Source organism: Pseudorasbora parva, chromosome 14 (assembly GCF_024679245.1).
Source record: "Pseudorasbora parva isolate DD20220531a chromosome 14, ASM2467924v1, whole genome shotgun sequence".
NCBI lineage: Eukaryota > Metazoa > Chordata > Actinopteri > Cypriniformes > Gobionidae > Pseudorasbora > Pseudorasbora parva.
The window spans coordinates 28,830,815-28,858,758 of record NC_090185.1 but is presented as its reverse complement, the minus strand read 5'-3'; the positions used below and the strand labels follow the sequence as shown (position 1 = coordinate 28,858,758).

Sequence of the window (27,944 nt, the reverse complement as noted above, 5' to 3'; positions counted from 1 at the left end):
ATTTTGATCGGAAAGGCATTTTTTGCAGTGTTCTATATAGATCCTAGCCTAGAAATCTAGACGCACCCTAGCGGCAGCAAATTTAATCTCCCCGCAAGTGTCGTCTAGGAACTCTCAATACCCTTCTGAGCTGTATTCCTCTCACTCTGGACGGGCCAATCATATCATGTATAGAGTCGGTGGGCGGGGCCATAATGAGACGGCCGAGTTGCATTTGCGTGCTTCTAGTAAACACAGAAACTGGCGAACGGCGGCGGTCTTTCGAATCAGCTTTGACCGCGATTCTGGAAGACTTGGAGTTCAGCTTTTCTCTGAGAAAAGAAAAAAGAACAGCACTGAAGTCATTCTTAAAAAGGGAAGATGTGTTCGGGGTTTTGCCGACCGGATACAGCAAATGTTTAATCTGTCACCAAGCTCTGTTTCACCTTCGTTGCTCTGGTTGGTTGTAGCTCTATCCTATCGGGTGCAGAGGGAGTTTGAAAGACAACCATTTATCCTGCCCCTCGGATTGAGCTGTCAATGGTGAGTTTCCAGACCAAACATCTTGATGTGGGTCTGGCTTGTCAGGCTATATAGATCCCCTTTTAAGTGCCAAAATGGTTCTTTCTTGTCATTATAGAACCATTTTATAGCATAAAAGGGTCTTTGGAGTATACTCAACTATACTTCTATACATAAACTTTTAAGGGTTCCATGTACATAGCACCGATAGAACCTTTTCTTCTAAGAGTGTATGTTGATATTATTATGTCCTTTAAAGTGTGACAAAAATAGTTTTTAAACATCATAATGTTTCTTAGTCTTTTGTGTTTTTTGCTGTAGGTGAAATGAAACCCAATGAATGAAATAAGCAAATGAACTCAAACTTACACGAGTGTGATAAGCTTCCTTTCATTGACGTTTTTATTCTAACCCACTTTCCTGAATGTCTCAAACATTCCTTCTGTCATTTATTATTATTACTGAAAATGCACAACAGGAGCTTCCGGTTTTATCCACCTTCCATACCTGCAGAGAAACTAAAAGCGAGAGTAAACTTAGCATTAATTAGCAGAGTTTTTTAATTTATTTGTTGAAGAGCACCCGATCAAGCTAAGAAAAGAACAGAAAAACACTCGTTGCTCTTTCCTGAATTAATTCATGAGTAGTTGACTTTTACAAGAAATTAAGATTGTTTTTATGTTTTTGTAGTCGTATCTGAACTCATTCTCTTGTTTTCATCCTGACAGACTGCACTAAAAAGTTTTGGTAATGCTTTCGACTGCAGTCCGGAAAGTACTGTATAAGTAAAGTGAATTTACAACATAACTTTTTTAAATAAGGGGTAATTATCCATGCCGTTATAGGATAAGTGTGAATCTATGGGCTGTAAATTAAAGTGGTGTTTTTCCCCTCTTGTTTCATGTAGTTACAGGGTAAATGTAAAGTAAGTATGGATAATTACCCCTTAATTTAAAAAAATACTTTTCAAGTTCATATTTGTTCAAGTTGAATGTTCAAAAAAGGGTTATATTCTCGCATCAAAGAAGCTTTGTTGGTTTTTAACACCACCTAACCCCTGTCATCCATAATTTAATTGATAATCACTATTAAAGGGTTAGTTCACCCAAAAATGAAATTGATGTCATTAATGACTCACCCTAATGACGTTCCTCATCTGTAAGACCTCCGTTCATCATCGGAACACAGTTTAAGATATTTTATATTTTAGTCTCAAAGCATATGCAGTTAATGCACACTTTCCATGTCCAGAAAGGGAATGAAAACATCATAAACGTAGTCCATATGTGACATCATGGGTTGATTAGAGTCTCTTGAAGCATTAAAAATACATTTTGGTCCAAAAATATCAAAAACTATGAATTTATTCAGAATTTTCTTTTCTTCCGTGTGTCTCCAAAAAGATTAAAACGGTTAATGAATCAGTGAATCGATCAATGCTGTGGGTCGCCAATAGCTGTGTCTCATTTCAGAAGGCTGCGTCCTCCGGAGGTCGCATTTGAAGGGTGCATACGTCATAAGGCCGTCTCATTTCAAAAAAGAGAGAAGGACACTCTAAATGCGACCTTCGAATGCGTCCTTCTTTCACGGGAATTCGGAGTGTGCACGAGGAGTATCCTTCACGGCTGGAGATAACCCACAATTCTTTGCGTCGCCGTTAACAACCGTCATTTTTTTTTTTTTACATTATATGAAAAAACTGCACCATTGCCAGATATACATGCAAGCGTATGTGTGGTGTTTAAAATGTAAGTTCAAGCTTGTTTTTGTTTTTTTAGCTCTATTACCTCAAACAGATAGTTGTGGTTAACAGGATTGCAACACTTTAGTGATTTTTAAACGTTTAGAACAGTACATTGCTGTCAAGACAAGAAACATTTCATAGTAATTTTAAAGTTATAAATAATTTTCATTCATATAACTGGTGTGAGTGCGCAACAAGGCTGAACGTGTTGGCATAGAAACGTGATACTTCCTGCCTGTGTGTCCTATGAAGGACGTCTCGTTTAATTCTGATTGAGGACACTCCGTAGACTGCATCCTACACAGGACGTGTCCTGCGGAGGATGCAGCCTTTGAAATTTAACGAAATGAGACACAGCTATAGTCACATGATTTCAGCAGTTTGGCGGTTTGACGCTATTCGAACTGCTGAAATCACGTGACATTGGCAACCCAAATCATTGATTCATATCTTTTTGGAAGAACGCGGAAGAGAAGACAATGCTGAATAATTCATAGTTTTTGATATTTTCGGACCAAAATGTATTTTCGATGCTTCAAGAGACTCTAATCAACTAACTGATGTCCCATATGGACTACTTTGATGATGTTTTTATTCCCTTTCTAGGCCTGGACAGTAAAGTGGGCATTGACTTCATATGCTCTGGGACTAAAATATAAATATAAAACGCAAGCGTTACTGAAAATGTACAGAGTAAAATATTACTGAAAATTCATTAGTAATGCCTGACACTACTGCGTTACCACAAAAAGTAATAAGTTACTGTAATGTATTACTTTTGTAATGCGTTACTCCCAACACTGTCAATAAAGCAGCAATTTATACCAATAAAAACGGATATCTGTGACAGATTGGCCTATTGATGGTTCTTGAACTGCATTACGAGTTTGTGATGGCGCAATGCTGACAAGCGTAACGTCAAGTAAAGTGCAATTCACCTCCTCGCAACCAGTGGCCTGCTGGAGGTCATTTTTTATGGCTCTGGCAGTACTCATCCTGCTCCTCCCTGCACAAAGGAGCAGATACCGGTCCTTCTGATGGGCTAAAGACCTTCAACCACCTTGTCCAGCTCTCCTAGAATAACTGTCTGTCTCCTGGAATCTTATCCACGCTCTTGAGACTGTGCTGGGAGACACAGCAAACCTTCATTTTGGTTATTTCAGACTAGGGATCCACCGAAATCAAAATTCTTGGCCGAAACCAAGGCCGAAAACCGAAACAGAAAAAAATTATGGCAATTATTAGTACCATTCCATTTATGGCTATGACAGATTTTATGCACTAAAACCAAGGCATTGCAATTGCATAAATTAATATTAAAGTTTCAAATAATAAAAAAATTTCAAATTATGCAAATATTTATTCAGCACATTGCAACAACACACAGTATAAAATAAAATTCAAACTAAAATGTTTAACTTGACCTCACTCATGTGTATGTAGAGCCCTTCCAAAGGGTATGTAGTTTCCAATTTTTATGGAAGTTTATTTCTTTGTTGAAGAGAAGAGTTTTATAATAATAAAAAAAGAGAGAGTCATTAGCTCATGTGAATGAGTATTTGAATGTTGGAATGGGGATTCATATTGTTGGAAATTAGAAACTATCTCTTTAAGTAATTTTCAATGTGATTCATATTTGTTAAATGTGAAGAAAAGTCTTGCAGTTGAAATGTAGGAGAACATTACAAAAAGTGTTTATTTTTATTTTTAGTGGAAATATGTTTATCCAATGAAGTATTCTGATGGTGACCCCTGAAGTTCAAGGGGGCGGGATGAGGAAGAAAAATAGAGAGCTCGCTCGTGAAAAAATTGAGATCTCGTGGGAAAAAAAGATAGTAAAAAGTTGATTGAGAATTAGAATTAGAAAACGTATTGCAAGAAAAAAAATAACGTTTGTTTGCATAGTGTGTTGAAAACTTTGAAGAAGACTGTTTTTTTTTGACTGAGTTTAACAAATTACAACAGTTAAAGAACTATTGGCATTGAGTATTCGAAAGATTATGTTCGGGAAGGAAGTTAATGGTACTTTGAAAAGTGGAGCGAACTGGAAAGTGATCTAAAGTGAGTGATCGACGTACATCGAAGATTGACTGATCACAGCGCAAGAGCACAGCTGTTGTGTGTGTGTGTGTTGTGTTAAGTGCTGCACATCGGGATTCGCTCGCGGATGGAGTTGGAACATCTTTATCATCATCGCTGGATGGCTCCAGATTGCTGCTGTTCCTTTCTATGTGTTTCCTTATTCTGGACCTGGATCAATTTCTTCGAGTTGTCGTTTCTCTGGATCTGTGAGTATTCAATGTGGTGTCAAATTACAAAGAGCTCCAACATAGCGCGCCTACTAACTGAAATCCCAGCTGGGGGAAGTGAGGATTTCATCAAAAAAGTTCTAGTTTAATAAATTCATGTTTATTGTTCAGTAAACATTTTTTGTGGTTTCCTGTGGAGGAAAGGAAAAATTGTATGGTAATTTTTTACAGATCATAGGTGTACACTGCTGTGAGAGTAATATTTACGTTGTGAACCGTTGAACACCAGTTTGTAATTACTTCCAATTTAAATGGCTAAAACACTAAACTGACACTTATAGTGGTATCTGAAGATCTGGGTTTTGTGTTTAACGGAAACTAAATAAATTTAGAAATGTGCATCTCACCAAGTTAGTGTCTTTTGGAAGGTCTCCTGGACATAATGGGCCATATTTATTGGTGAGAGGGCTACATGTACATTAAATAAATGTACTGGCCTGCAGAAAGGTACAGAAAATGAATAAAGTAATCAATTGTAAAAATAACTGCATATTTAACTTGTTAAATTAAAGATTAATCCTTATTAAACTTACAAAAGCTATTCAATCAAGAGCAGTGAGTGATGTTCTTATCTTTTGTTTGACGTTAAACAGACAGCAGTAAACACTACTGGACCCTTTAAAACCTAATGTCCTAAAGATATGTCGTCTTTCTCAACTGTATACACTCAGTTTACTTAAGGCATATTCAGACTATGTCTGCTTGGATACTCATCAAGATGGACATGTTGTTTACTATTTGAGTGAGTTTGTCCGTTCAAGAGCAAGACTTGAAAGATAACTAAATATGTGCGCGCTATGAGATGAGTGCGCTTCTCACAACGCACGCGAGTTCTCATTCGCGTCTTCTGGCTCTACACCCGGGTAATGGCGGCGAAAACGACTGGTCATATATTCGAACATACGGAAGCACTAGCATGCATTGAACAAAGTTTACCATAGATGCGTCATCAGATGTGAGATGAACCACATACGTCCACGCCACAGACGTGTTGTTTAGACGAGAACGTGCAGGTCACAGTTTCTGTTTGCATCATCACAACATCTCGGCCGTATGTCGGTGATTAGGAAAAAAAAAAAATGCTGCCTGCCAAAACGCTCTCAAGCGCTCACAGCGAGGCGTTTTCAGCTGAGCGCCTAGCGTTTTCAGCCGGCTAAAAACGCTTTGGTGGACATTCGGCCAAAGTCTTTCGGTGGCCGAATTAAGTTCAAAATTAAAATATACACCGGTAGTTAATTTATATAAATATAAAGAGTATATTTGTAAAGATGGTATCATGTTATTACAATTCCCGGTCTCGTCCACTCCCAGTAAAAAAAAAATCTGCTCCCGTCCCAATCCCGTGATTAATAGTGATTTTATTTCCCGTGACCCGTGGGATTCCCAAAAAAATGTCAGCCTCAACAGCAAAGCAGCTGAAACTGATTAACAACCCCCTCTGCTACTTAACTGACTTGATGCTATTCTCTGATTAAAAAGTGTTCCTTTAATTTAGAAGGGTGGTCCAGGGTTCACCACTCAAGGGAAACTTTAACTAGACCTAATTTGCATGCGTTATCAGCTTAGAGAGAAGAAAGGTGCTGAATGCAATGTCTGATTTAGCTGAGAGGGCATATAGGTCTACCACCTCTTGAAAGAGATAAACGCAGTCAAGGGGGCCATCTTCACGGAGAGGGTACTAAGCTCAACTGACTGTAAAGGCCCTGTAGCAACTGGACCGATGATCAAACACATTTGTACAATTTAATCTCCTTAAGGAACCAGACAGCCTCCATGATGTCTAGTTTCCCCACTGTAAATTAACACTCTGGCACCTGGTTCTACGGGGGTACTAGTGGGTGCTAAGCACCCTCAAACGCAAGCGAAAGCACCCTCAGTTGATACTGTAATAGTATACTGGCGAAACAGATTTGTCAGATTAAAGATTCTAATATTGGTACTCTCACCTAAATGATTATTAGGAACGCCATACTAATACTGTGTTTGACCCCCTTTCATCTTCAGAACTGCCTTAATTCTACGTTGCATTGATTCTGGTCATTTTTTAAAACTGTTGGCCCATATTGATAGGATAGCATCTTACAGTTGATGGATATTTATGGCACGAACCTCCCGTTCCACCACATCCCAAAGATGCTCTATTGGGTTGAGATCTGGTAACTGTGGGGACCATTTTAGTACAGTGAACTCATTGTCATGTTTAAGAAACCAATTTGAAATGATTCAAGCTTTGTGACATGGTGCATTATCCTGCTGGAAGTAGCCATCAGAGGATGGGTACATGGTGGTCATAAAGGGATGGACATGGTCAGAAACAATTCTCAGGTAGGCCGTGGCATTTAAACGATGCCCAATTGGCACGAAGGGGCCAAAAGTGTGCCAAGAAAACATCCCCCACACCATTACACCACCACCACCAGCCTGCACAGTGGTAACAAGGCATGATGGATCCATGTTCTCATTCTGTTTATGTCAGATTCTGACTCTACAATCTGAATGTCTCAACAGAAATCGTAACTCATCAGAGCAAGCAGCATTTTTCCAGTCTTAAACTGTCCAAATTTGGCTAGCTTGTGCAAATTGTAGCTTCTTTTTCCTATTTGTAGTGGAGATGAGTGGTACCCGGTGGGGTCTTCTGCTGTTGTAGCCCATCCGCCTCAAGGTTGTGCATGTTGTGGCTTCACAAATGGTTTGCTGCATACCTCGGTTGTAACTGAGTGGTAATTCAGTCAAAGTTGCTCTTCTATCAGCTTGAATCAGTCGGCCCGTTCTCCTCTGACCTCTAGCATCAACAAGGCATTTTCCCCCACAGGACTGCCGTATACTGGATGTTTTTCCCTTTTCACACCATTCTTGGTAAACCCTAGAAATGGTTGTGTGTGAAAATCCCATTAACTGAGCAGATTGTGAAATACTAAGACTGGCCCATCTACCGGCCTAACAACCATGCCACGCTCAAAAATTGCTTAACCCTTTAAGACCTAAGGGTATTTTTACAATTAATTTTTCGCCTGGTTTAATTTACTAAAAAGCTTGTAAAACATCAACCCTGTTGTGCACAGACAATTGACACACCTCTTTTTTTTCAAGACAAGTTGCACTGTCAGTATATTTGTGTTGCATTGATGTCACCTGAATGTAAAAAAAGTTATGGGACCATAAAGACAAATGAAAACATAAAACGGAAATTGAATCACTCAAATATTTATTGAAAACACACACAAATAAATAAAAGCTAAGCATATTTCCTCTGGAAAACAGTTTGTTCAAGTCTTTGGAGTCCTGGAACTCAGGAATAAACATAAGAACTTATACAGAACAAAAACTATTTACATTTTTCCAAAAAAAGTCCAGGCGTTTTTGGCCTATTTTGGATATTTACAGGTGCCAAGCCTCAAAACAGTTCCTATCAGGAATCAAACAGAGGGCCACATCACAGGCTTTGCATTTCCAGGGGGTGGCCTGTTTGACCTGCCTTGTCTGTTTGCAATTCACACATTGCCTTCTACCATAGGATACCACAATAACAGAGCTGGGGTTCATGCGTAATGACGCACACCAACGTGGCTGACGGATCAGCCTGTCATTGGTCAAAGCCTCACGCAAAGCGTCATGAGATATCCAAAATGGCAGCTAGCATCGAGCTAGCGGCAAAAATGACGGAACATTTATAAATTATGGACATCAAGTGGATAAATCTTGGATGTAAGCGTTTTGATTTATTGCTGAACAACTCCGAAAAGATGCACATGTTCCAGGCTGGATAGAAAACCTTCTGTAAAGGCTACAAAGACACCAAAGACACCCCCGTGATGGCTAGCTCGTTAGCTTTCTGCTGGGAAAAACGGTAAGAAAATCGATAAAACTTTCATTAAATAATATAAATATTTATCGGAGGTCCCGTGTGACGTCGCGGACGATGCCGTCGGGCTCTGAGGGTTAAATCACCTTTCTTTCCCATTCTGACATTCAGTTTGGAGTTCAGGAGATTGTCTTGACCAGGACCACACCCCTAAATGCATTGAAGCAACTGCCATGTGGTTGGTTGATTAGATAATTGCATAACCGGTAATGAGAAATTGAACAGTTGTTTCTAATAATCCTTTAGGTAAGTGTATATTGGACATACAATATTACAACAAGCTTTTGCAGCAGTGAGTTGTTAGGGGTTAACAGTTTATAACCTACGACCAGAAGTGAAAAATGAAGACCAAGAGTCAGGAGTGTAATTAATTAAATGAAAGATTTACTGAAGATTAGTTTGCAGTTTCATTCCTAAAAAGGAGTTGTGAACCAAGAGAACATTTCCCGCCAATTTTAAAGTTATGGCAAAACAAATATGGTCACATTCTGGCCCATATCTGTTCAGCCATGCCATATCTGGGCCATATGTGCCAGATAATAGCCACATATGGCCCAAACATGCTTGCTATCTGGGCAGCTTCAAGTCTCACAAGGAGTTTGTAGGCTGCGCTCCCTTTCTCCCTGTTTCGTTGCCCGCCTATTGTATACAATTGTACCAACAGTTATATTGTTTTCAAGTCTATCTTGAAATTACTGCATTTCTGCAGTACTACATCATTACTGCAAGGTGGATGGTTCTGATTGGCTCAGAGAAAATGCCAAGTCATGGTAAATTTCCACACATTGTCAGTTAATCAGATACACATGTCCATAGATCACGTGTTGAAGCTTTCGCCCTGAAATTAGGCCCATAGTGACCTTCCAAGTCTGGAGCAGGCGCCAGGTTGCCCAGAACAATTCCATCCATCTCTTAGGATGTCCATTCTCAACACTGATCTGTAACACAAAATATTGCACACATACACACACACACACACACACACACACACACAGATACACACTTTTTCTTAGAGGTTGGAGCTGATTAAGCTCCAGTTCTAACTAGAATGTTCCCTAAAACATAATGATAACGTGCTTTCTCTCAGTGGGAGATACAGACAATACAGGCAATATTCTTCTTGACTCTTTAGTGTTTCAGTAAAATGAAAAATAAAATCAATAAAATTAAATGAAAGACAAATCCATATTTCATATCTGGAAGCAGGGCTAAGTAAGCACTGTTACTGCACTCTTGTCATGTTAGGGGTGTGTGATATCTCCAAAATCCAAACACACGAATGCCTTGTTGCTATCAAGTGTTTAGTGACGCATCACACATCTCTAGGCCAGACCCTCAGTCACTCTTCAGAGGGCAAATACACAGTTTAGAAAACAAGAAACAATCAGTGGTTGTCTTAAGCAAAATCATATTTGAAAAGAATCCTTATAAAAAATATAGGAAGATAAATATTAAGGTTTTGATTATGAATTTAATTTGTTTCACAGTTCATGAATTCATCATCTTCCTTTCTGTGTCATGTGAGGTTGTGTTGGAGACGTGGTCACTGATTACGGTGCTCATCACCTTCACCTGCTGCACTCATTATTTCCACACCATATAAACAGGTCTCTCACTGGCACCCATTAGCCTTATTCACCTGGCGGCCATTTTGAAAACTCTAACGCCGTTGAGGGGTACACAAACCTGGAAGTTAGACTCTGATACGGTACTAATCAGTAGCAGCATTCTGTGTCACTCACTTTCTGCCTGCTGTGTGTAACAAAATCATGTAATGCATCACTGATAATATGTATGTATATAGTTTTCTTTTGTTAATGTTTTTTTAATTTTGCTCCTAATGTAATGTCTAATGTTCTGCCCTTTTCTGGTACGTTTTTACATACTTACAATATACAAGCAGGCCATTTGTATTCCTCCATACCAATACATGTACCTTTACAAACCTAGACCAGTGTGCCTATCAATGTTTTTGAATGACTTATTTCTATTTGATGTTCTGAACAGTTGTAAAGTTATGCAAGACATCATCCATGTGTAATAAAATTGTACTTTATTCTTTAGATAAATGGACATTTTAATTTACATATATGAAGATCCAGTAGCTTAAACATATACATATCTCCCACATGTAAATTAACTGTATCAACTATAATACTGATCGGCCCACATTGACACTATATGATAAATTAAAATAAGCTGATAACATCACCATTTTCTCAAGAATGACTACAACCGAAATCAAATTTTGTTGCAATATTGTCCTGTTTAACACCGTGAAGCTGCTTTGGAACAATCAGCATTGTAAAAGTGCTAAATAAAGTTGACTTGACTCGTCTGCAGTAAAATGCAGAAATTACGACCAGGATCCCTTCTGATATTTTTTATCCACTCTCGGCGTAGTTTCTTATCCTCTGGGAAACGGTGAAAGGTTTGTCCTCTGTATGATTTTTTTCCTGTGCGATGAGGTGTACTAGGGAACACAGCAGTGTGGTGCCATTGCCGCTCAGAGAATCCACGGTGTGAGAATTACCGGAAGTGGAAAGTGTACCCCTCAAGCTCCGTGGAACGTTCGAGGTGAAGAAGGCGAATTGTCAGAATGTTTTAGGCTCTCCTGGTGTGGCTCAGCGTCAGCTCTGTTCCCCTGGTGTTCTCTTTTTCCGGGTCCTGGATTTAGTTGGTGTCTGGTTTGCCCGCTGCATCCCTGCTTCGCAGCGTTTACCTGCACCTGCTTTGATGACGTGGTTCGCCTGCTGCTTCCCTGGATTCTCACAGTTGGAACCCGAGTCTTGTTTATTGTCGGCCTGTTGTCATTACCTGTTCTAATAAACAAGTTATTTTTGGGAAAATACACTCTTACCAGAATAGTTATATTGTGCTTGCGTGTATTTCAGTTAAAGCTGTATAAGTTATACAGCCATGTCATGTGAATACATCCTTAAGATTCATTATATGACCACTAGGTGGAGTTCTAAGTTTACTCCAGAAATTCTGATTGTTATATAGAAGAAGTTTTTTAGCACGTTTTGAACACAGTAAAGTGTGACACGTTTTTTTTTGATCTGTGCGTTTTTTCACAAGAAACAACTGCTTTGAGTCTTTATTAAAACCAACAGGTTATGGGCCCAGAACCAGAACGCTACAGTGAAGCTGCTGAAAGACTTATTGAAGATATTGAGCGTCTGTGAATAAAAATGAGCTCGGAGTTCAAGACTGTGACGATTGTTCCATTAAATGGATCAAACTATCCTACGTGGAAAGTGCAATGTCGGATGGCATTGATTAGAGACGGACTATGGGATTTTGTAGATGGTACAGAGACTCCTTCAGGATCTGAGGAACCCAGTTATATGGCTAAAAGGGATCACGCTCTGGCCACTATTGTATTGTCAATAGAACCGTCATTGCTCTATTTGATTGGAGAGCCGGGAGATCCTACTGTCGTGTGGAAAAAGTTGCTGGATCAGTTTCAGAAGAAAACATGGGCAAATAAGCTTGCACTGAGGCGTAAACTGTACTCGTTGAAATTGAGAGATGGAGACTCGGTTCAAGAACACATCAAGTTTTTGACTGAAACGTTTGATGCACGGTCGGTTGTGGGAGATAATATCGATGAGGAATATCGTGTGGTGCACCTGCTAGCCAGTTTACCCGATTCGTTCAACATGTTAATCACAGCCCTTGAAGGAAGTGCGGATGTACCTAGAATGGAGGTTGTCATGGAACGGTTGCTGCACGAAGAACGCAATATGAAAGAACGTAATGTTGAAAACACAAATTATGTGAACGCTCTGACTGGAAAACAGTTCCCAAAATGTCATTACTGCAGAAGGTATGGACATATCAAGCATAACTGCAGAGAGTTCAACAAATCTGCAGCAAGCACAGACTTCAACAAAGAGAGTAAGAAGGTGGGCTATAAACACAAAGCAAACAAGGCACAAGGGAAAAGACAAGACAGCGACTCAGAAAGTGAAAGTGTTGGACTAATGGTGAGTCATGCACTATCAACAAGTTCTGATGAAAGAATGTATTGCTGGATTGTAGATTCAGGAGCAACCTGTCACATGTGTAATGATAAGAAACGGTTTGTTGAGTCAAAAGATGGTTACGCTGTTGAAGCAACAGGATGTGGTGTTGTGCGACTGAAAATGACATTGACTGATGGTAAGACAAAAGAATGCAAGCTGAATGATGTTTTGTATATACCACAATTGTCATACAACTTACTGAGTGTGTCCAAGGTAACTCAGTCTGGGAAAAAGGCCAAGTTCGCAGAGAACCGATGCTGCATCACGGATGTTAATCAAAAGCTGATTGCTACTGCAACAAAAGAAGGCAGTGTCTATTATGTGAACTGTAGAGAAAGTGATCAAGTGCATGTAACACAAAATGTTAATGTGCATAAGGAGACTAAGGAACAAACTTGGCACCGACGTTATGGTCATCTAGGTGTACACAATCTGAAGAAGCTGGTTAATGAGTGTCTAGTTGATGGCTTTGATTTTGATGGGTCAAAAGACATAGACTTTTGTGATCCATGTGCTGAAGGAAAGCATTATCGCAGTAAGTTCGCAACCAGTGATCGCAAAAGAGCTGTTGAACCACTTGGCTTAGTGCACAGTGATGTATGTGGGAAAATGAATGCAAAGTCTTTGAGTGGAGCTGAATACTTTCTGACATTCATTGATGAGAATACTCATGTGTGGGTGTATGTTCTGAAGCGGAAAGTTTTTCAGAAGTTTCTGGAATGGAAAGCCATGGCTGAAAAATCTACTGAAAGACAACTGAAAGTCTTACGGACAGATAATGGAGGAGAATATACCTAGTTTGAGTTTCAAGACTTCCTGAAGAAACAAGGAGTTCGACATGAGTTCACAGTACCGAAGACACCTGAGCAAAATGGAGTAGCTGAACGAATGAACAGAACACTTATGGAAACTGTGAGATCAATGTTAGCTGATGCAAATCTACCTCAGAAGTTCTGGGAAGAAGCATTGTCAACAGCTGTATATCTGAGAAACAGAAGCCCAACAAAATCAGTGAAAGGAATGACTCCTTTTGAAGCCTGGACAGGTGAGAAACCAAAGGTTGATCATCTGCATGTATATGCGCATGTACCCAAAGATGAACGGAAGAAACTTGATTCCAAAGCAAAGAATTGTATCTTTTTGGGCTATGGAACAGAGACGAAAGCATATCGACTCTATGATACAAAACTCACAAAGGTGTTCTACAGTTGAGATGTGCTATTCAATGAGTCTGATCATGCAATTGAAAAGGACCCTGATGCAAATGAGGAAGAAAATGTAAAACGGTTTGTGGAGTTTGACTGTAGAGAATCTTACAGTGAGGACTCAGCAGAACAAGAGATCCAAAGAAAAACAAGAGTGAGAAAACCACCTGACTATTATGGAGAGTGGGTAACATTTACTAATAACTAGACAACTGAACCCAAAACTGTAACAGATGTTCTCAGCAGTCCAGAAAAAGTGAAATGGAATGAAGCTATGAAGACAGAGATGGAATCGCTGTACGCAAACAATGTGTGGAACTTGGTAGAAATACCAAAAGATCGAAAAGCAGTGGGCAGTAAATGGGTGTTCAAAGTCAAGGCTGATGCTGATGGAACATTTGAGAGACACAAAGCACATCTAGTCGCACAAGGTTTTTCACAAAAGTTTGGATCAGACTATGATGAAACATTCAGTCCAGTAGTGGGATTTGAGTCAATCAGAACAATAATTGCTCTGGCTGTACAGCATGGACTAAAGCACCAAATGGATGTCAAGACAGCTTTCCTGAATGGAGAACTTAAGGAGGAAGTGTACATGCAACAACCTGAAGGTTTTGTTGAAAAAGGAAAGGAATGTCTAGTGTGCAAACTAAATCGCAGTATCTATGGACCGAAACAATCACCAAGATTTTGGAACATCGTCCTAGATAAACAGCTGAAGAAGAGGGATTTGTACAAACTACAGCTGATCCCTGCATTTACACTGCAGCAACTGGTGAGATGTTCATTATTGCTGTGTATGTTGATGATATTCTCCTGGCTGGACAAAATGATAAACGGATGATGGAGGTGAAGAAAATGCTTGCAATACACTTTGAGATAAAGGACATGAGCTAACTCCTTTTCTTGGAGTGCAAATTGTCCAAAAACCCGAAATTGGAGAAATCTGGATGGGTCAAACAACATACAAAAAATGTATTGGAGAAATTCGTAATGGAAAATTCAAAGCCAGTAAGCACACCAGTAGAAATGAACTCAAAGCTCATGAAAAACTCTGGTAGTCTGCTTTATTTCTCAACAAGAACAAGACCAAACATTGCTTATGCTGTGAGTAACGTTGCAAGGTTCTGTGCTAAACCCACAAAGCATCATTGGACTGCTGTCAAACGAATCATGAGGAACCTGAATGGCACTTTGAATCTAGGTCTGCTGTATAGCAAGGACAAGCCAAACGAGTGCATTGGATTTTCGGATGCAGATTGGGCTGGAGACCAAGATGATCACAAATCTGTATCAGGATATATGTTTCAAATCAGCGGAGCAGCTGTGAGTTGGAGAAGCAAGAAACAGACATGTGTAGCTCTCTCTACTGCTGAAGCTGAGTACATGGCATTGGCCAGTGCAGCTCAAGAAGCTGTTTGGATGCGACAATTGATGACAGATCTAAAGGTAAACCAAACAGGTCCGATGTTGATGTTTGAGGATAATCAGTCTGCTATCTGTATGGCAAAGAACCCTAAATTTCATGGACGTGCCAAACACATTGACACTGTTTGGTTAACCGTGACCTTATACTGTTTATATTTTTCTTCATATTTTTATTCTTAGAATTTTTTATTACCGTGTTGTATTTGTATTGTTTATGTGCACTGGAAGATTCAGCACCAAAAAAAAATCCTTGTGTGTGAAAGGCACACTTGGCAATAAACCTCTTTCTGATTCTGATTCTGACATCAAGTACCACTTCATTTGAGAGCAAATTGCAAGTGGATTCATAGACTTGTAAATCCAGTTACATTTAGGATCGATTTTTAAAGTACTATTACTTGTTTATAAATCACTCAATGAGCTAGGACCTCGATACATTGCAGATATGCTGATTAAATACAAACCCAACAGATCACTCAGCAGGGCTCTCACGTCTCACGCATTGGGCGTGAGACACACGCATTTCAACCCGTTCACACGCTCACACGCCACACCATGTATTTCTCACGCAGAGAAATCGCCAGGGTAACACACACTAAAGTTGCGCGCTATTAGGAGTAGGAATCAAGCGAGTTCCCCATAGAGTTCTGACGGCCCTGCCACGCACCAGTTAATCTAATAAAAATAGAGACCGAACAGCCAATCATAAAATAGATTTGCTGTATCTGGGTAAGATATATGTAGCAAGTGGCTGATTTGTAGCGACTACGCCACCCCGGAATAACGGGGAAATAACCAAAAACACAGAACACGCAAATACGTTCCACCAAAAATAGGCTGTAGGCGAGAGTTTCCGTATAAACAATTATTTTATTAGTGTTAAAATTGAAATACAAAATTTAAAATTGATATGAAACATCAATGGGTACCACAGAAGAAGGTCCTGCCACCTCCAAAGGAGGGATCGATTCTTCGCGCATCACAAAAGACTCAGCCGATACTCAGCTGAAACCGCAGGCTGTAATGCCACTGCATGAAAAGTGGGATTTTCGTCAGTAAGCGGCACTGTAGATTGTCGTGGAAGATCAGGTTTACGACTGTACACGGCAGTTTGCAGGCGACACCGAAAACTGCCGTGAATTGTCAGAAATTGACGTGGGCCTTGCTTGGCAGTTGTCCCCCCCAAGACCCCCCTTCCCTTAACTCCAGGGGAGGCTTTAACATGTAAATGAACATGCTGTGAGCTATACAAATGCAAATCAGGGTAGCAGGAGTTTTAACCCATGTGACATTTTTCTAAAAGGTATTAACTTCCTTTTAAGAAAATCTCTTAGATAGATCAGGCTCAGTATAGCCTAATTGTAAAATCTTAAACTTAAGCTTGAATTTATATATTTGATGAAAGTATTCTAGATTATTTATTGTGTGTCATTTGCAATCAGTCCCCGTGAATTCAGTGCGACTCGCAATTTTGACCAATCACCGCAACTTTTACCAATCATTGCGGTCTCCTGCTAATAAGCGGCGTCATACATCAGCAAACTTTATATATCATAGCCTGTCAAAATTAACGTGTTAACACAAATTAATTTTAACGGCACTACATATATATATATATATATATATATATATATATATATATATATATATATATATATATATATATATATATATATAGGGGTTGACATTAACTTTTTTGCTCACCGGCCACCGTGGCTAGTGGTTTTCCAAAGTTACTAGCCACTCAGCATTTTCACTGGCCACAATTTTGCTGTTTGGAAATTACATTGTATATGTTTAAAGTTGACTTTGGCATATATACATTACTTGATTTTGAATTATTTTACTTTATTTAGACGATTTAAAACCCTTTCAAACTTTCAAATGCAGAATGACCCCCCCCCCCCCCCCCCCCAAATCTTGTATATCAGCTGGGATGTGCAGGTGGGCAAGGGGTGGGCAATATAATAGATTATAATAGAATATAATAGGCTAATATGAGAAAGGTAATATGACAGGCTATGAGTTATTTTAGTTAGGATATATATTAATTAATTTATTAAAAATAATTTAAAAAAATACCCTAAGCAAATTACAAAAACAATAGTTATTAAAAATAAAATAAAAATTCCGATACTAATACGACACAATGTAATTTATTGAATGTAATTGTCATTGGATACGACTTTCATCGAAAAGAATGTAACAAAATGTGGGCGTGGTCTGTGTTGTGAAATGAAACCACATTAAAAATTCCCTTAAACTGCGTTTGAAACATACAGCAAAGCAGCGACAGAGGAAAACACAGAGCCTGATATTATGCAAACATTTACCAATAATGTGGAAAGCGTTTTAAATCTGTTCAGTGGAAAATCCGCTGTGACGAATCTGTCCTCGTCTAACATCTGCTGTAAATCCAGGTAAAACTAGCTGCGTGCACGCGCCCGTCCCCAGATAACATGATCCCCAGTTGATCCGTAACACCGGCGGGAAAACAGCTGAATGCAATCATTGGGCTATCTCGTCAGCTTGCTCAGTTTGCTGCCGATTTTAACGAGCAGTTAACTTTAGTAATCTCCAGGTTGCTGTCCATAGATGATAGGTTGCTTGCTTTGGAGTCGAAAAACTGTGTGGAAGATACTAACTTTAAGAAGAGAAGACGAGTGCCCAGTCCTACCCTTGTGAAAAAGAAGTGTGCTTAATTGTATTGAAAGTGTATTTTTTGTGCACTTAATATATTTAAAGTATATTTTTTAAAAACTGCACTTGTAGATAATATGATATAATTAAAATTAAGTGCCACTTAAGTGTACTTAAAGAGAATACACTTTAATGACAATATTTCTAAACACACTTAAGTACACTTTTTTAAAATTCACTTTGTAATAATATCTAATTAATTTGTATTTTTAAAAAGTACACTTTCATGACAATATTTATAAACACACTTTAGTGCACTTTTATTAAGTGTACTTTGTAATAATATATAATTAATTTGTACTTTAAAAAAGTACACTTTCATGACGATATTTATAAACACACTTTAGTGCACTTTTATTAAGTGTACTTTGTAATAATATATAATTAATTTGTACTTTAAAAAAGTACACTTTCATGACGATATTTATAAACACACTTTAGTGCACTTTTAATAAGTGCACTTTATAATAATATCTAATAAATTTGTACTTTAACAAAGTACACTTTCATGACAATATTTATAAACACACTTTAGTGCACTTTTAATAAGTGTACTTTGTAATAAAATCTAATTAATTTGTACTTTAAAAAAGTACACTTTCATGACAATATTTATAAACACACTTTAGTGCACTTTTAATAAGTGCGCTTTGTAATAATATATAATTAATTTTCACTTAAAGAAAGTACACTTGCATGACAATATTTATAAACACACTTTAGTACACTTATAATAAGTGCGCTTTGTAATAATATATAATTAATTTGTACTTTAAAAAAGTACACTTTCATGACAATATTTATAAACACACTTTAGTGCACTTTTAATAAGTGTACTTTGTAATAATATCTAATTAATTTGTACTTTAAAAAAAGTACACTTTCATGACAATATTTATAAACACACTTTAGTGCACTTTTAATAAGTGCGCTTTGTAATAATATATAATTAATTTGTACTTTAAAAAAAGTACACTTTCATGACAATATTTATAAACACACTTTAGTGCACTTTTAATAAGTGCGCTTTGTAATAATATATAATTAATTTGTACTTTAAAAAAGTACACTTTCATGACAATATTTATAAACACACTTTAGTGCACTTTTAATAAGTGCGCTTTGTAATAATATATAATTAATTTTCACTTAAAGAAAGTACACTTGTATGACAATATTTATAAACACACTTAAGTGCACTTTTTAAAAATGCACCTTGTAATGTCTACACCTAAATTTACTTAAACCATTTTAATTATGAGTTTGTTTCATAAAGTGCACTTATTTTACTAATGACAAAGCACATGGAAAATAAATGATTTTTTTTTAAAAATTAGTTGTCCAAATTTACATTGGTTAATGTATTTTTCTTCAAAATTTCACTCGCTTACACTCCAGTACAACATACTGTTGAAATGTTATAACTAGCTCCTATGAACTCAACTACAAGTGTCAGTTTTCTACATAATTTGACATTGTCAATCTTTATGAGAGGAGTTGCCTAATGTACTGTAGGCTACTTTACATCTGTGTAGAATAACCTACTTTCAATATTATGTTGTTGTATGGCGATTAAACACACATTTAATTGCATTAATTCCAAGAAAAAGTTGAACAAATCTAAACCAAATTAATTTGCATTAAAATTCAGTTAAAATGGGCTACATTTAATTTTAATCAGACTCTAAACATGATTGACTTTTAGTTAGGTGAATGAGTCAAGTTCTCTGAAATACAGTCCAACTACACAGTGTGTTAGAACAACCTGAACAGAAATGGATAATTAATAAGTGATTTATAATCAACATTTAATGCACGAAATATCTTATTTTATATTTATACTTAATATTTCAATGCGCATGCGCCAAAAATACTACGTCATGATTTTGAAAAATGCGCGGTCCGCCTCCGCCATGATTGCGTCATCTCGATGCGTGAGGAAAATGAAGCTGAAGAGAACAGACAACAGAGGAGCGAACCGTTTGGATCATTACAGATGAGACATTATATGCTACAAATAATGAGTCAAGTAAGTATATCTTGATATAAGCTCTCTTGATTTTACATTTTCACCGTAACATGGTAGCTCTCTATTACGGTGCAGTTATTTAGTTTAATCGCAGATAGGATAGACGCAATATGGACTCGGGAGGTGAATTAACATTAATCATGTTTCCTATGTATCTAAGATTGTTTTATTCATATTCATGTATCTAAGATTGCATTATAATAATTTCTTAAATCGGAATGTGATCGCCGGTGTGGGCATGTTCAATGAATTTGCCTGCTGTAAATACAATATTTTAATCGATCTCCTACTTTTTAAATGGACAGAAGACATTTAACGTTATATACATTTATTCCATATATTAACTTAACGTATAACAACAACAACCAGTAATGAAATAATGATTTTAATATGTTCTTTTCTTTTTGCATTTGGAGAGTAAGATGTTAAAGTACTATTTGTGTTTTTAATATTTTGTGCTTATTTTTATTTTTATTTTGTAGGATCAATACAGATGTGTTATTGGAGATCCAGTGCAAGCTGTGTGGAATCACAGAGCCATCTTGATGAGGTCAAGTTAATGTTAATTATGAATTTATGCCCAGCCATGACACTGATCACACAAGCTAAAACATAACTATCAAGTCTTTAGCTTTTAAATGCTTTGCATCTTGTCCATTTGTAAGTAATACATTCCCACTTGTACATTTACAGATCCCCTAATCATTATATATTTTACAGGCCACACACCCAAAGGAATGGAGCCGCAGCATTGCTGTGCCAGGCGTGGTAAATACAGGAACATCCTTCATGGAGATGGGCGAGGTAAGCTGAAACTTGCAAGGCAAGATGAGGAAAAATGCAAGAATACTTTTCTCAATTTACATTGGTCTTGGGTTATTTATCTATATTTAAGTTATGTTTAATTCCCTGTAAAGTAGGAATAAAAACCATTATTAAAATGTTCTCTATTTTTAAAGTCCAGTGTCAGTGAAGATGATGTGCTCAGTGGGATACGTGAAGGAACCTCTCCAATCATTCTACCCTGACGACTGAGGTAATTCATCACATAGGGGATGCAGTTGTGGTCAAAAGCTTACACACACCATGCAGAATAAACTGCTTCATCAGGGCAGTACTAGATTAAAAAGAGACAACATGCTCATTTTTATGATCCCTCTTATGGCTATTTCTTTTTTTTCTTCTTTTTTTCATACAGATACTGCTGTGTGAATATAAACTGTACATCTATCGTTTTAATTTAATTGAGCCAATTATAATAATGGATAGATCTGTTTTATAAACAAGTTTTTTCTTTGCGTTTTCTTTTTCTTTCCTCAAGGTATATCTTTTTTTGCTTTCCTGCCTCTTTGGAACATGTCCATTCACATCTACTGTGGAGAGATGGTGCGCCAGTTTCCTACTGATGGAGAGCTTCTGGGACATTGACATAAACAGCACTTTCCAAACAACTTGAAAAGAGTTGGTGACAAACAATTTTGTGTGCCTTTGGAGTTCTTCAGTTTTTTTTTTCATTCACTAATGCTGGAATAAGATTTTAGAATAAACCTTTTGGTCCTAATTTTGGTGCTAGTAAAGGTTTAAGAGCTTATAAGTTCAGTAACACTTTACAATAAGATCTAATTTGTTAACGTTATTTAATGTATTGACCAACATGATCTAACAGTGATTTCTTTTTATTTATTTTTTTTATTTAATTTTTTACAGTGTTTATTAATAGTTGTTGACCTTGCTTAATAAATAATAGTTCAAAGCTAGTTAATTAAATTTATAGTCATTGTTCATGCAAGTTAACAATGCATTAAATAATTAACATTTAAGATTGCATTAATAATAGAGGTGTAACAGTAGACAAAGCTGACAGTTCGGGGAGGAACACTAAATATAAAAATGCTTTTTTTTTTTATTGGTTTACTGAACAAATTGTAATTGTCCTAATCTAAAGGTTTCTTAAAGAATTAAAAATATAATATAAAAAATATCTCTACTAATTATTATTATTATTATTACCTTTATTTAACCAGGAGAAAAACTCACTGAGATTAAAATGTCCTGTCCTGGCCAAGATAGCCAGCTGTGTTTGCATGTACAGTTATACATAAAAAGTCACATAAAAAACATAAAACATACAACCAGTCAAAAACAATTACACACCATTAATTTACTCTCAAAATGATGTAGTAAAATTTTAAAATGACTTAATGTCACCAGATCTTTTAGCTTCTACTCAGTCTGGAGCAAATTCCAATCTGAGGCTGCGACATATTTGAAGGATCTAATTATAGGTTAGATTTTTTTCAGGTTTTCAGGTTAAGTAGAATATGATGAATATATAGGCTAATATAATGCATACATTTAGTGAAAGAGTTCATCTCTCTCGTGTTTTATCGACGTCTTTCTGCTGTTGAAACACTGAACGATTACACAATGTGATACATTTTAGTAAGTTGTAATGTATCCTTAACATACCTTCTGATGTTAATTCATGTTTATTCTTTGACTATGACAAGGTGATCACATTCACTCGTGCCGCGTTGCTGCTTGAACTGATGTGTCTTTACAGTGATCTGTCATGTCACATTAAAGAGCATCAATATGGCATCACTTGAATTTAATGATAAAATTGACAGAATACATATGTTCTTATGAAAACTTGTATTGAAGTGTGTTCCACTCATTAAACAAGCCGTCTGTTAACTGTTAAAGATTGCATTCGTACCGCTCGGTACACACGTGCACTGTACCGGAAGTCCTTTACCGAACCGGTTCGGTATGAATACATGTGCCGTTACACCCCTAATTAGTAAATGTTAAAATTAACATTAACTAAGATAAATAAATGTTTATATTATTATTCATTCTAGGTTCATGTTAAATTAAGTAGTTAACTAATTACACGTTACCCAAAGTTTTGAATCTTAGTGTTGTACATGAAACAATTCTTTTCTTTCCATTTGTTTGTATTTATTCATCTGTTGTGTGAGGTACTTTTCTGTGACGGGTAGATTTAGGTACCTTTGAATGAGGGAGATATATAATAATGCATATAATTGCATATAATCCTCATCGTCCTCCAGACTCTTTCTAAATGAATTTGTGTTTGTGTAAATCGTTTTTTGGGTTTTTCTTGGGCATCAAAAAAAAGTTTTTTTTGTATATTTGTTTTACAGATTGTTTTGTCAATAAATGTAGAGGATTTAAATTTGGATGTGTTTATTATACGAAATTGCAGCTGTATTATTTGAAAAATGTAATTATGAATGTATTTCATTATATTAGAGTGTACATGTAAATTACGTTAAGGTATATTTTAGTTCATATTAATTGCTTGTTTTTAAGACAGTAGAATGGATGTCAGTACATTGAGCAGTGCACTTTAATTACAATTTTAATACACTAGAAGTGATTATGAAAGTACATATAAAGTTGTATTTAAGTACCACTTAAGTTGTTCCAAAAAATCACTCTTAATTGCAACTTATTATATTTTATTTCAACTTAATATGTGATAAATTTGAAATCAATTACATATAATGTGTGTTAAGTACACCGAAAACATTGCATTTAATTCACACTTAAGTGTATATTTAGCTGACATTAAAGTATGTTTTAGTTCACATTAATTGCTTGTCAGTACATTGAGCAGTGCACTTTAATTACAATTTTAATACACTAGAAGCGATTATGAAAGTACATATAAAGTTGTATTTAAGTACCACTTAAGTTGTTCCAAAAAATCACTCTTAATTGCAACTTATTGTATTTTATTTCAACTTAATATGTGATAAATTTGAAATCAATTACATATAATGTGTGTTAAGTACACCGAAAACATTGCATTTAATTCACACTTAAGTGTATATTTAGCTGACATTAAAGTATGCTTTAGTTCACATTAATTGCTTGTCAGTACATTGAGCAGTGCACTTTAATTACAATTTTAATACACTAGAAGTGATTATGAAAGTACATATAAAGTTGTATTAAAGTACCACTTAAGTTGTTCCAAAAAATCACTCTTAATTGCAACTTATTGTATTTTATTTCAACTTAATATGTGATAAATTTGAAATCAATTACATATAATGTGTGTTAAGTACACCGAAAACATTGCATTTAATTCACACTTAAGTGTATATTTAGCTGACATTAAAGTATGTTTTAGTTCACATTAATTGCTTGTCAGTACATTGAGCAGTGCACTTTAATTACAATTTTAATACACTAGAAGTGATTATGAAAGTACATATAAAGTTGTATTTAAGTACCACTTAAGTTGTTCCAAAAAATCACTCTTAATTGCAACTTATTGTATTTTATTTCAACTTAATATGTGATAAATTTGAAATCAATTACATATAATGTGTGTTAAGTACACCGAAAACATTGCATTTAATTGCACAATTAAGTGTATTTAGTATAAGTATATTATCTGTGTAATAAGTACACTTTATAAAAGTACACTAAAGTGCACTTTTTTTTCACAAGGGTAAGATTGCTGTAAGACTGTTATCTAAGCTAAAGCAACCTAAAGCAAAGCTTTTTAAGTAGCACAAGCTGAAATTAGCATTGTAAAAGAACAAATGTAAGTTGCTTTATAAAAGTGTTTTCTTTTTCTGGTCATTTTACAGGAAGCAGTACGCCGTCTTCACAACTTCGTCACACTCATTTAATTGTTTTCCAGCTGCATGTTAGACATAGAGACAAACATCCAGTTCTTGCATCGCAAGCAGAAGCTGTGAAGAGTTCAGCTCGGAGTCGATTGAGAAGAAAGAGGGTAAGATTTATTAGATTAGATCCGTTTTTGGTCAGTGTGACTATTTTTCAGGTGCATTTTACGCAGTACATCGCGCAATACTGATTGTCTTTATTGTTTGTTTTTACAGCTGCTACAAGCAAGAAAGAGTGTGTTAGCTGAGGATGAGGTGGGCCTTTGGAAGTGCGCTACCATAGACCTGATGTCTGATGAGGAAGACGGCATCGTTGGCGCGGTGTCTGGATGGCCTGTTCGACCAGCCAGGAGCTCGCCGAGCTCTGTGCCACGCTGCAATCGAGATTAGAGGCGATTCCAAAGAACAGGGCAACGCACGACAGACGTCTGAAAAATGGACTTAAAACAGACAGAATGGCGCTTGTTACCTACAGCTCTGAAGCGGAAAACAGAGACTTCATGGTGCTGTAGGATTTTGGGCTTCTCGTGAGCTTCCTATTGTTGTGTGGGCAGATCTCAAACGTTTTGCATTTTGTTTAGTGTTTGTTCTAATAAAGCTCTTTCTTTGAGTAAACTGCACGTCCCTGGCATATTTTCCTTTCCTCAATAAATGAATGTCCTTGATGGTTATAATAGCGTAGTCCATAGGATAACAATGACATGAATATAAAACATAATAGCATATCACATGAATATGAATATATACAATTAAAAAATATGCAAATCATAATTATATATGTGTAAAATTATTATAATTTGGGGGTTTAAATGTATTAATTTATTACCCAGGTTGACCAATAGTAACAGATCTGCCAACCAATCACGAGTGATATTTCTTGTTTCAATGTAGTAGTTTCAACCAATACTGAGTGAGGAAATTCAAGCCGTTTAGGCAAGGCGCCGCCCAGAGCTGCTATTCATATGCTAATTATAGCCATTAGCGCGGGCGCCAGCATGCCTCCGCAAGCTCCACATACGTCATGGTTCGTTTCCGTCAATATGTGGCACAGACGAACGCGACGTTCACAGGCTGTAAACTGACGTTAATTGTCGAAAATCAGGGAGATTTCCGGCCGTTTACAGGGACGAAAATCCCACTTTTCATGCAGTGTGCCCTAGTTTGACCTAACCTGAGCTGAGAACTATCTGGGATGGCAATCCAAAGATCTAGCTCTTCTTGATCTCCTGGTGAAGATGGCGATCTAGCTAGGGGGCTCTCAGGATAAACAACACTTGATGAGACTTGTTGTATTCGGGTCTTCATCAGAGAGCGGTGTACATGCCGAATCTTACCCAAATCATCCACAGGTGCAACAGCGTACACCGAACCGCCATCTTTTGGTGCACGCATAACCTGAAACACCACCGAGCTCCACAGGTCCTGGATTTTATGACGGCCTCTCACGCTATGATCCCGGAGATAAACCAGCTGACCCTCCCTCAGTGGTGGATCACGGACCTGCTGATCATGCTGTTTCTTACGGCGTTCAGCAGCTGCCTTCAAACGTTCCCGTGCCCCCTCAAAGGCAACGTGCATCCTAGCTTGATGCTCTGCAATCCACTCATGAACCCCACCCTCACCAGGTTCCTGGACCCTACCTAACAAGAAATCAACAGGAAGTCTGGGTTCCTGGCCAAACATCAGGAAATACGGGGACTCACCTGTTGCCTGGTGAGGAGTGGTGTTATAACAGAACAAGATCTGTGGAAGGCAAGTGGCCCAATCCCTTTTTCTGGAAACTGGCAATGTGCGCAGAAGGTTATGAAGGGTTCGATTAAACCGCTCGCACTGGCCGTTGCCAGCTGGGTGATAAGGTGTTGTACGAGATTTTTCAATCCCATAAAACCTACAGAGTTGCTTCATAAGGGCTGACTCGAAATTCCGACCCTGGTCAGAGTGGATACGACCTGGGACCCCAAACCTAAAGAACCACTCCGTAACCAAGACCTGTACTACTGTCTCAGCCCGCTGGTCTCGAGTTGGAACAGCTACAGTATATTTAGTGAACACATCTGTCAAAACTAAAACTGTCTCATGTCCAGAACTAGACGGCTCAAGCATCGTAAAATCAACAGCTAGTATCTCATTTGGTTTGGAAGCCAGGACATGACCCATAAAGCCCCGGGCCAACGGTTGGGTGTCTTTAGCCAGTTGACATCTCTCACATTCCCTAACCCATTGTGCCACCTCTGCGGACATCCCTGGCCAATAACAACGCTGACGTATCAATTCAGTAGTGCGCTCAACACCCTGGTGTCCATGGTGTTGGTGCAGCTGAGTCACCACGTCACGCTTTAAAGACACGGGCAAAATCAACTGTAACACTTCCTCACCTCCATCAGAGCGTGACACGCGGCGATAAAGGACACCATCCTTTTTCAACAGACAGTCCCATTGCCGAAGCAATGTGAGAACAGGCTTGGGAAGCTGCTGCCGCTCCACAAAACTGGGAAATATCCCCTGCACCCAAAAGGCCAAAACCCTCCCAATATCAGGATCTGCCTCCTGTAGAGAACTCAAATCCTCCAAGGAGAAACTGGGGAATGCTGTGACAACTGCTTGGCTTACTTGTACAGCTGGTTCTACCTCTACTGCCTGTCTTACTACTGCTGGAATGATAGTACCTGGTAAGAAACTCTCCCGTACTTCCTGACAAAACTGATTCTGTCTAGAAAGGGCATCAGCGTTCCGGTTGCATCTCCCAGAGGGATAACGAACCTCAAAGTCGAAGGAGGCCAATTGGGCTGCCCAGCGTTGTTCAGTAGCTCCTAATTTAGCCGATGTCAGGTGGCTAAGGGGGTTGCACTCAAAGAGTCCGAAAGGTGTACAGAAAGCAGTCTTAAACCGATCTTTCTCAGTGACTGGAACCTGATTATACCCACTGGCTAGATCAAGTGTTGAAAACCAACAGGCACCACTCAGGGAATCCAGGGACTCATCAATTCGAGGCAGAGGGAACGCATCTTTCCTAGTTCTGGCATTAAGTTGACGGTAATCAACGCACATGCGTAGACTACCATCTTTCTTTTTAACCAGCACAATGGGAGAGGCATACGGACTACAGCTTTCCCGGATGATCTTTGCCTCAAGTAACTGATTTATGTGAGACTTTACTACCTCATACTCGGACGGGGGTATCCGCCTAAACCGCTGTCGTATGGGAGTCTCATCTACCAAAGGGATATCATGAGAAATTAAATTGGTACAACCCAAGTCTCCCTCCTGGGCAGAAAACACTGACTGAAACTTATAGAGCAAAGCCCTTACCTGCTTCTGCTCTACCTCAGAAAAACTTGACAAGTCAACTGCTTCGACCTGCTCCTGTACAGTAAGTCCCACTTCTGCATTCTGAGAACCAACAACAGCTATGACTGGCTGAACCTCGGTCACACCTGTGGGCAAACTCACCACATAAACACTACT

At 37.8% G+C, this 27,944-nt stretch overlaps 1 protein-coding gene and 1 long non-coding RNA gene across 5 annotated transcripts in view; one reads left to right on the top strand and one right to left on the bottom strand.

Annotated features, from left to right (window-relative positions):
• Positions 1–27,944, bottom strand: part of LOC137040512 (sodium channel subunit beta-4-like) — a 503,850-nt gene that overhangs the window by 450,504 nt on the left and 25,402 nt on the right. The gene's annotated exons all lie outside the window — the stretch shown is intronic.
• LOC137039576 (uncharacterized) lies at positions 18,856–21,678 on the top strand. Of its 2 annotated transcripts, XR_010897699.1 has the most exons (5): positions 18,856–19,809; positions 20,292–20,359; positions 20,530–20,613; positions 20,769–20,845; positions 21,131–21,678. It is a non-coding gene; the product is annotated as an uncharacterized lncRNA (long non-coding RNA). The 2 variants fall into 2 exon arrangements; XR_010897698.1 differs by having other exon boundaries at positions 20,292–20,613.